The sequence below is a fragment of the Octodon degus genome, unplaced genomic scaffold, assembly GCF_000260255.1.
Source record: "Octodon degus isolate 3935 unplaced genomic scaffold, OctDeg1.0 scaffold00093, whole genome shotgun sequence".
In the NCBI taxonomy this organism is placed as follows: domain Eukaryota; kingdom Metazoa; phylum Chordata; class Mammalia; order Rodentia; family Octodontidae; genus Octodon; species Octodon degus.
The window spans coordinates 2,181,549-2,191,293 of NW_004524669.1; the positions used below are offsets into that span (position 1 = coordinate 2,181,549).

The following is a 9,745-nucleotide window of genomic DNA, read 5'->3' on the forward strand; positions in this document are numbered from 1 at the left end:
ATGTGGTGCTGGGGGATTGAACCGCAGTCCCTGTGCTTTGCCAAGCTTGTTCTAAGTAGGTGCTTTAGACCACTGAGCCATCTCACCAGCCCTAGTTCTTTAAACTTCTAATGTTCAATAAACAATAAGTAGATAATCTCTAACTTTGTCAACTCTTCAAGGTCTCTAAAGTTTTACAAATAGCCTGGCTATCAATTTTTATTCATACTTTTTTTTTTGCGGTACCAGGGATTGAACTCAGGACCCTGTGCTTGCCAGGCAAGAGCTTATTCTACTGAGCTATCTCCCTGGCCCCTTTATTCATTCTTGAACACCAGACATTTCCTAAAGCTCAATCCTCCAAACTCTTAAGTAAATTATTGACTATTTCCCTTTAGCCATTATATGACTACTGCCAACTCACCAACTTCTCCCCCTGGACCTAGCCTTATTCCTACATCTTTCAATGTGCTTAGATGCCCCAGATCAGGGAAGGTGAACCTTTTAGAGCTTTCAACGACATAAACAGCCCACTGCATCACATATGCCATAGGTTCACCACCACTGCCCTAGGTGTCAAACCTGATTTTGAGATACTCTTCTATACTTCCCTTTTATATACATCAACTAGCCTACTGCTACCCTACACTACTGACTCCCAGTTTGGTCTTATTTCTTATCATTTTCCCAGTCATTCAGTTTTAAAATCTCAGAAATATCTTTGGTCCCTTGGTTTTCTATAAGCATAAACACCAAACTTTGCAGACTTTTTCTTCATCTGTATTAGATGCCTCCCCCCATGACTTAGAGACTGTCATCATTCTCTTTTATTGCCCCCCTGACTCAACTGACTTCTCTGTCTCTAGTCTCTCTTGCACTGCTTTGTTCAGCTGCCACTGAGACTTAAGTCTTACATTCTAACTTTATTTCTTCCCTGTCCTAAGTAAACTGTAAATTTAGGACAGAAGCCTTCTATTTGGCACAATATTACACACACAAACATGCAGCATTTAACATGAAATTTATACACAAAATACTTAATGAATAGCAATCAGGAAATACATATATACCATGATACTTCTGTCAAAAGAACTTTCATCATATTTCAACATTGTGAACATTAGATTAAAACAAAAGGAACAGTCAAGGGCTGGGGGAGGGAGGGAATCCTCAGAGAAAGTTTTAATTATTCTATCTACCTGAATAATCTTCAGTAAATAACTTAAATTCTAAGACACATCTATAAAGTAAAAACAATAATACTGACTATTTACATCACAAAATTATAATTTTTTCCATAATTTTATTGACAAATAGCAATGAGACAGTTTCAAACCATATTGGTAGGACAGTTTCAATAATTCACACATTGCATACTGTCTTCCTAGTGTTTATTTGCTGTACAAGAACAAAATTATAATTTTTTTTTTTTTGCAGAACTGGGGATTGAATTCAGACCCTTGAGCTTGCCAGGGAAGCGCTTATTCTACTGAGCCATCTCCCGGGCCCCAAAATTATAAATTAATAAAAGTTAAAATAGTATAATGTATAAATTGAACCTTACTATTAAAATATAATGTATTTATCATGAAAGTATGTGGTAGCTTTGTTTTCTTTTTGGTCTGATAGATGTTAACTATATTTAGAACAGCAATGCCCAAATCTAGTAAATTACCCTAAGCTGTCCTGTCATCACGTAAAAATATCCCCAAATTCTATATTTTAGATTTTGTTTCATTTTGTTTTTTGAGACAGCTTGCTCAGACTGCTTTGTGGTGGAGGCTGATCTTGAATTCACTATGTAGCCCAAGCTGGCCTTAAACTCACAGTGATCCTCTTGCCTCAGCTTCCCCAGTGCTGGGATTATAGGTACGTACCACTACATCCAGCTAGAATTTTTATTAAATAGTGCTAAGTAGCCAGAAAGAAAAAAAGAAGTCAGTATTTACTGGGTGCTTTTGAAATGACTTGGGCACTAAATGACACATTGCATAACATTTTTCTGTAAGTCAATCTGATTAACTTAATGAACTCCATTTTACAAAGGACAACTAAAGCTCAGAGACCTTAAGTGACTAATAAATACTGAGCTTATAATGAAATCCAGGCCTAAACACAAAATCTGTATTCTTTCCATCCTAACACACTAAAGATAAAATGTTATAAAAATAGCAGTTAGGTCACATATGTTGCAGATATTCTTGGACAACACCCACAAATCATAACATATCACACAAAGCACAATGCACATAAAACATGAAATTATAGCTAGAACCTAGACCAAAAAGAATGGAGATAGCAAAACTGACCAGGCCAAGGCTCTTCAACAAGCTGTCATAGATGAGTCTTAGCTGCTTCTCAAGATTTAGTTTTATCCTCCAATATAGGTTTACTTAGGGTAATCCAAAAACAGCTCTAGCAAAATATAATCCTCTTTATATGGAAGGGGACCATATATTTTTATTAACATTCTACAGAAATGAATCTCAGGAATTATTTACAGGTGACAAAAATATCTTTCGCACTACCGCTAATTCTTTTTTTTTTTTTTTTCCGGAACCGGGGATTGAACTCAGGCCCTTCTACTGAGCCATCTCCCCGGCCCACTACCACTAATTCTTGATACTGAAGCCAAACTGTAACTTGAAAAGCTAAAATTTACTCGTTCAATTCAACATCAACTGAGAATGGTCTTAATTTTCCTACTGGATAACATTTTCACCCTCATGTTTATTTTCTCCCTCTTTATTATTTAGCTCCATAGCTAGAAAATACATAATGTGGAAACAAAAACAAAGTCATATTAGTGCATTGCTTTGCAGCTGTAAAACAGCTGTCACTTTCCACAACAGAGGCTTCTGTCTTTTAGGAAAGCTCCAATGATTCCTGTGTGTAGCAAAGAAATCAGTTTGTGGAACACTTTAAACAAAAAGGTACTATAAAATCTCAGCTGTTATTGATGGGGAGCCCCAGAGGTGGAAAAGTCACTATGTTACAGATTCCCAATCTGTGAGTATCCCTAAGGGAGCAATCTTGCAACACCATGAAAGAGTCTCAGCTTGCAGTGATTGCTTTGAGCCCCCAATTTAATTTCAATCACCTAGCCAAAAGACAGACAGTTCTTCAGAATAACAGACTATTACAGAACAGATCTTACTGCAGGGTACCCGGGGAGAAGCCTCTATACTCTTCTTCCTCCTCTTACAAATAACATTATTAAGAGACCTATATATCAGGTTTTTAGATGCATCACGGGTGTTAAATATTGTAAGACAAAGCAATGAAAGATTGCTTGAGTTTTTCAGCAAAGTGCTTTAATGAAAAACATACCATAAACATTGCAGATCTGGAGATTTCCCAAGAAATCAACAATATAGGTTTCCTGCTGCCAAAGAAAACCATTCCCATAGGGCAGTGGCTGCACACCTACAGCATGCTGCAGTGGGCTGTTTTGTTGTGACACTGAAAGCTCTAATACGTTTGTCATCACCAGGATGGACAATCTCAATACTAAGATTTTTTCCATACAAAAGCATTTCAGAACAACTCTTTTCCCCAAATTGTCCAGCTTCGATTTCAACATATCACAAGCAGAGTGTTACAGTGAGGGGAAACAATTTAATACAGGACACATGATTTATAAATTATTTTACAACAGTCACCCAAAGAGTCATATACAAAGAGTGCAGGAAATTTGCCCACATGCTAAAGACCTATGAATCCAGCTGAGAGCCTAGATCTGATAATAAGGGCCTGTATGAGTCCAGCTAAAGACCTAAACCTCATAACAATGCCCCCCATGAGTCCACCTGAAGGCCACATGCCCACGACAATGTCTCCTGAAGGCCTGCTTCACGAATCTGTGCTGCGAGCGCCCAAAGGTCAGTGGTGGAAGCTAGAAAGTCTGTGCCAGTAGGATGAAGGATCTGTGCTAGCAAGCTGAAAGATCTGCACTGGAGCCAGGAAGAGGTGCTCAAAGAACTAGAGCTCTCCTGAAAAGTACCACTGCCATTCTCAGCAATAGTGAGGTCCTGAGCTCGTCCCCTGATGAGAACAGTCAAGTTCCTATCAGGAAAGCCAATGTGACAAGCTTCTCCAGGAGAATGAGCTGTGCACAATTTACCCCTCCAGAGCCAGGAAGCAATGCTCAAAGTGAGGACCAAAGCTCCCCCAAAGTGAATTATAGCCATTCTGAGGCCCTGAGCTCCTTAGATGACAAAGAACAATCGAGTTCATCAGGAAAGCCAGCGTGACAAGGTCCTCCAGGAAAACCAACAGCACCCTTCAGCTTCCCTAACAGCCTCTAAACTTCTTCCTCTCCAGTTCTGCCTCTTATGCTGCCAGCAACAACCCTCAGGTGGGCCTCCCACACCCAGCACCATGCTGGTTCAGTTCAGCTGGGTGTTACAAGTTGACCAGCAGTTGTCAATCCACCACACTGAGCTATCCAAATGGCAAAGAGAAGAATCGTGAGATCAAATATTCTTATAAGCAAATCAATTGTTGCACAAAGAGAAAAAAGAAAGCTCTTTATCCAGAATGAATAAAGACTGCCAGGGGTAATGGCACACACCTATAATCCCTGCACTTGTGAGGATAAGGCAGAAGAATGATTCAAATTCAAGGCGAGCCTGGATCATATAGTGAGTTTAGTGAGTTCAGGACCAACCAGCCTGCACTACATTACAAGACCCTATCTCAAAAAAAAGTCAAGAAAAAATTAATTTTAAAAAAAAAAGAGGGCCAGTCAAATAGCTCAGTGGATTAAAGCTCCTGCAAGCAGGTGCAGGGGCCTGACTGGATCCTTGGGCCTGCTGTGATGGCCCTGCCCCCATGCACAGAGACGGCAATTGAGACTGGGTGTGGTAGCATGCGCCTGTAATCCCAGCTCTTGGGAGGCTGTAAACAGGCGGATCGCTATGAGTCCAATCTAGTAGTGAGACCCTGAACATCCTGTAGATCCTTTCCTAAAATACAAAAAAAAAAAAAAAAAAAAGAATGAAGACTGAAAAGGGAAGGACTGAATTAGGATTTAACATTTATTACCCATCTTCCCCCTGTAAATCCTTCCCATTCTAATACCTGGTAATCTAAACAACTAATTTGAAGATAACACTATGCAATACACAACACACATTGCTGAATTTGTATTATTTTGTTTAGTGAAATTCTGTATTATTTCTAATGTTATTATCATTATTATTATTACTTTGTATTCTCTTTAAAAAAATAAGAAAAACTTTTAATTCTTCCTATTCTGCTCAGGAAATAGTTCGGTGATGTAAGCGCCCGCCTGGCAAGCACAAGGACCGGGGTTCAATCCCCAGTACTACATGCCATGCTAGTCCCATGCCGAGCCATCCACTGAAACTGGGCGTGGTGACACAAGCCTGTAATCCTGGTGCTGGGAAGGCTAAGACAGGAGGATCACTATGAATCCAAGCTGTGTAGTGAGACCCTGTACCAAATAAATAAATTATTTAAAAAAAAAAAAATTACTCCTAGGGGCCGGGGAGATGGCTCAGTGGAATAAGTGCTTCCCTGGCAAGTGCAAGGGCCTGAGTTCAATCCCCGGTTTGGAGGGGGGGGGGGAATTACTCCTATTCTAAAACCTTCAATCCTTCAAGACCTAGAGTAAGTCTTACCAATTCACTGAAGCTTTCCCTAACCTTTTCATTTCAAAATAACCTTATCTACAAAACGGATTTGGCAGATAAAAAGACTGTCTCACAGTGTTAATTTTCTATGTTCAAAATTTACTTTTTAAAGAGTGAAACAAAAAACTCATTACCCTACACAACTATCATTACCTCCATATCTAACTCTTTCTCATTACACACTCATACAATTTTGTGGCTTGCCTTTTATTATCAGGTTTCCATTAAGTTAAAAAGAGTTGATGAATGACTAAGTCTCGCCTGATATTTCTTATATGGTCACTCCACTGCCTCTTTTAAATCTTTCTTCACCAATCTTTACTCACACATTAGTACTTTTCCCCTGTACTTCTAGGCATTATTTTGCTTTATTTCTTATTTTTATTTTATTTTATTTTATTTTGGCAGAACCGGGGATTGAACTCGGGCCCTTGCACTTGCCAGGAATTATTTTGCTTTAAAGCACTTATATCCACGTAATATACATATTTATTTCATTAAACTGCACTCTCTTTTAAAAGGCCAACTAAGATTGACTTTTACTTACACTTTGTTCTTAAGAAATACCTGTTGAATGATTAAGGTAGAGGAAAGGCACCTCCTCTAAGCATCTGCAAAAACGCAAAACACTTATTTACTAGACATATACATGTAATTTTTAAGGCTTATCTTTCCACCCATTCCATCTTCCACCCTCCGCAGACGAATGAGATACTATTAAGATATGTGAAATGTGAAAATAAAGTTTCACAGTGACTACGGCTAAGTACTAGGGCGGGAAGGGTAAGACGTCCCTGAAGTCAGCACCTCGCTCCCCAGGGACACACAGCTGGGAAGGGCGAGCGGCTGCACTTCAGGCCGCCCGGCCTCTCACGGAAACATCCTAGAAACACGGTTTCTCCGAAAACCCGGGGAGGACGCGGAGGCATCCCACCCCCTCTCACAGTCTGTATTTACACGAAAGCCACCTAGGTGGGGGCTTTAACCGGGGCGGAGTGAGGTGCTCCGACTCAGTCCAAGATACTTGTTCAGAAGATGCCCCCAACTTCCAAAACCCCGACGCTGAGAAGAAAAGCCCAGTGGAGGGGTGGCAGCTGTCGCCTCATCCCCGACCACCCCCCGCCCCCCGAGACTTACTTCGTCGGATGCACCCTTTTCCGCCACAATCCAGCGTTGGACGCCCCTCGTCTCAGCCCCCAGCGGTCCCTTCGCCGGGTCTGCCGGGGCTCACCTGGACCGCCCTCAACTTCCCTCCGCGCCTCACCCAACGACAGCGCGGCCCCGAGCCGCCAGCTCCGGTTTGAAATCCTGCTTCAACCAATCACAGAGAAATTTATTCCTCCCACGCTCCTCTACGCTAGCACGCACGCGCTAGACAACCGGGCGAGGAAGGAATAGAATTGAGCGTGCGCATGCCGTTAGAGCGACGTTAAAGAAGCCATTTTGACTAAGGTCATTGGTCTTACGTCGCCCTTTCTGAAGTCATTTTGGACGCCATGTTGACAAAGGGCAGGTACTGCCGCTGCCTGAGTACAATTCTGATGATTCTTGCCCAAACGTTGTCGCCCCAAGCCGATAAATGCACTCTTAGAAACTATTAACTGAACAGTGTCAGGTCTCGCAGTACAATAGTAAGAATTCTAGAAGGATATAAAGTGAGAGTCATTTTCAACCATATACACTGAGCTATATTATCCCTTCATTTGACACATTTATTCAGTCTCATTTGACACACACTATGTGCCAACTTCGTAGCAAGGATTCTGATGGTAAACAAAAACATAAAAATAAAAATGATGGCCAGAGTGACAGCTCAGTGGCTTAAGCACCTGCCTGGCAAGTGCAAGGTCCTGAGCTCAATCCCTGCTACTAAATAAATAAATAATGTGATCTCTGCCTCCTAGTAACTACAAACGGAGGAAACAGCTTACGGAAACAAAAGAAAATGAAAGCATTATAATTCAATTTAATAAACGTTATTTAGAACTTGGCATTGTGATAGCACAGGGGCTTTCATACTTTTTAAAAAATCTGGACCCACTGCAAGGAGTACATTTTACATCCATGTATCAGGAAACTCTGTTCATCTTTACTACACGTAATGTAACCTAAACATCCTTCTATTTCCCTTTCTTGGTGTCCTACCTCAATGACTCTACTACTCAATACTACCTGCACTTTAGAAAAAGAACATTGTATACAATAAGCAGCATATGATCTTAATAGAAAATCTTAATGATTTTTTTAAAAATGTATTTAGTACAGAGTCTCACTGCACAGATCAGACTCATAGTGATCCTACTGCTTTCAGCCTCCCAAAGGCTGGGATTACAGGCATGCCCCACCATGCCCAGTCTCAATCCCCCACCCTCCCAGCACGCCCCAGGGGCAGGGCTAGTACCGCATGCTGGAAATTCGAACCCGGTTCCTGTGTCTGCCTAAGCAGGCACTTTAATCCACTGAGCTATCTGGTTGGCCCCTTAATAGATCTTAATAAAAAGGTTGGGGAGATGTTGGTTAAAGGATATAAAATTTCAGTTGCAGAAGTTAAATTCAAGAGGACAGGGGAGATGGCTCAGTAGAATAAGTGCTTGCCTGGCAAGTGCAAGAGCCTGAGTTCAACCCCTGGTTCCGGAAAGAAAAGAAGTTAAATTCACATAGTGACCATAGTTAATAATGATGCAATGTATTCTTGAAAACTGCTAAGAGAGCAAAACTTATGTGTTCTCACTACCAAAACAAAACAAAACAACAAAAAAGATAAGGGATATACTACCTGGTTTTTTATTTTGTTTTGTGGTTTTTGTTTTTGTTTTTTGGTGGAACTGGGGATTGAACTCAGACCCTTGAGCTTGCCAGGCAAGTGCTTATTCTAATGAGCTATCTCCCCGGCCACTATACTAACTAGCTTGATTCAGTTGCCCCATATTGTACACATATAGCAAAATATGCATACCATAAATATATACATTTTATTGTTGATTTTTTAAAAATCATAATGTTTTTATTTTTACCCAGAAAACTTAACTCTTTTTTTTTTTAGGCCGCTTTTTTTTTTTTAATTTTTTATTTATTTATTTGTGTGTGTGTGTGTGTGTGTGTGTGTGGCCAGCTCAGACCACCAGTGGGCGGGGCTGGCTGGCATGTGGTGCTGGGGGATTGAACCCCAGTCCCTTTGTTTTTGCTAAACTTGTTCTAAGTAGGTGTTTTAGACCACTGAGCCATCTCACCAGCCCCAAGAAAACTTAACTCTTAACAGAGTGATAGAGGGATCCAGGAGGTGGCTTAGTGGAATAAGCGCTTCCTGGCAAGCGCAAGGGCCTGAGTTCAATCCCTGGTTCCACAAAAAAAAAAAAAAAAAAACACAAACCAGAGTGCTGCTTTTGCATTTTGTTTTGTTTTTAATGTATATAGTAAAGGTCTACAGAATCTCACTACACAGATTTGACTCATAGTGATTCTCCTGTTTTCAGCCTCCCAATTGCTGTGATTACAGGTATGAACCACCATGCCCAATCTCATTCATGATCTCAGTGCACCCCAGGGGCAGACCGTACAGCTTGTCAGGATCAACTCCGGTCCCTGAATCTGCCTAAGCAGGTGCTTTAATTTAATCAGCTGAGCTATCTGGCTGGCCCTTGTTTTGTTTTTTAAGACAGGGTGGTCTCAAATTTACCTTGATCTTCCTGCCTTAGGCTACTGAGTGCTGGGATTATAGGGGTGTACTATCACACCCAGCTTGGAGCACTGTTGTGTGGCAAACATACGGCTTAATCAGCTGCATTACTTTATGTGTGTGTGTACGTCCTGGGGATTGAACCCAGGACCTCCTCTACACTCTACTACAGAGCTACTCCCCCGCCCCTACTTTATCACTGTTAACTCTGGTGTACTTCACTTCTTCCAGTTATAAACTAGAAATAATAATACCATCCATATCTCACAGATTTATTCTTAGGCCCCTCAAGGTAGTGTGGGGTATGCTATCAAAATTTAGCTTTTGGGGGGCTCTTGCGAGTTAGCTCAGTTGTTTGAAGCACCCAGCTCCTCATGCCTCACCAGACCTGCCCTTAAGGCAGCCTGAGCCAGCAAAAAAAAAAAAAAAAAAA

The 9,745-nt window shown here is 41.1% G+C and overlaps 1 protein-coding gene across 1 annotated transcript in view; it reads right to left on the minus strand.

Annotated features, from left to right (window-relative positions):
* Window positions 1–6,887, minus strand: part of Racgap1 (Rac GTPase activating protein 1) — a 37,174-nt gene extending 30,287 nt beyond the window's left edge. The window contains exon 1 of the mRNA XM_004637799.2: window positions 6,774–6,887. The gene's annotated coding sequence lies outside the window, so the exon portion shown is untranslated. The remainder of the gene's footprint in view (window positions 1–6,773) is intronic.
* Between the last annotated feature and the right edge of the window lie 2,858 nt (window positions 6,888–9,745).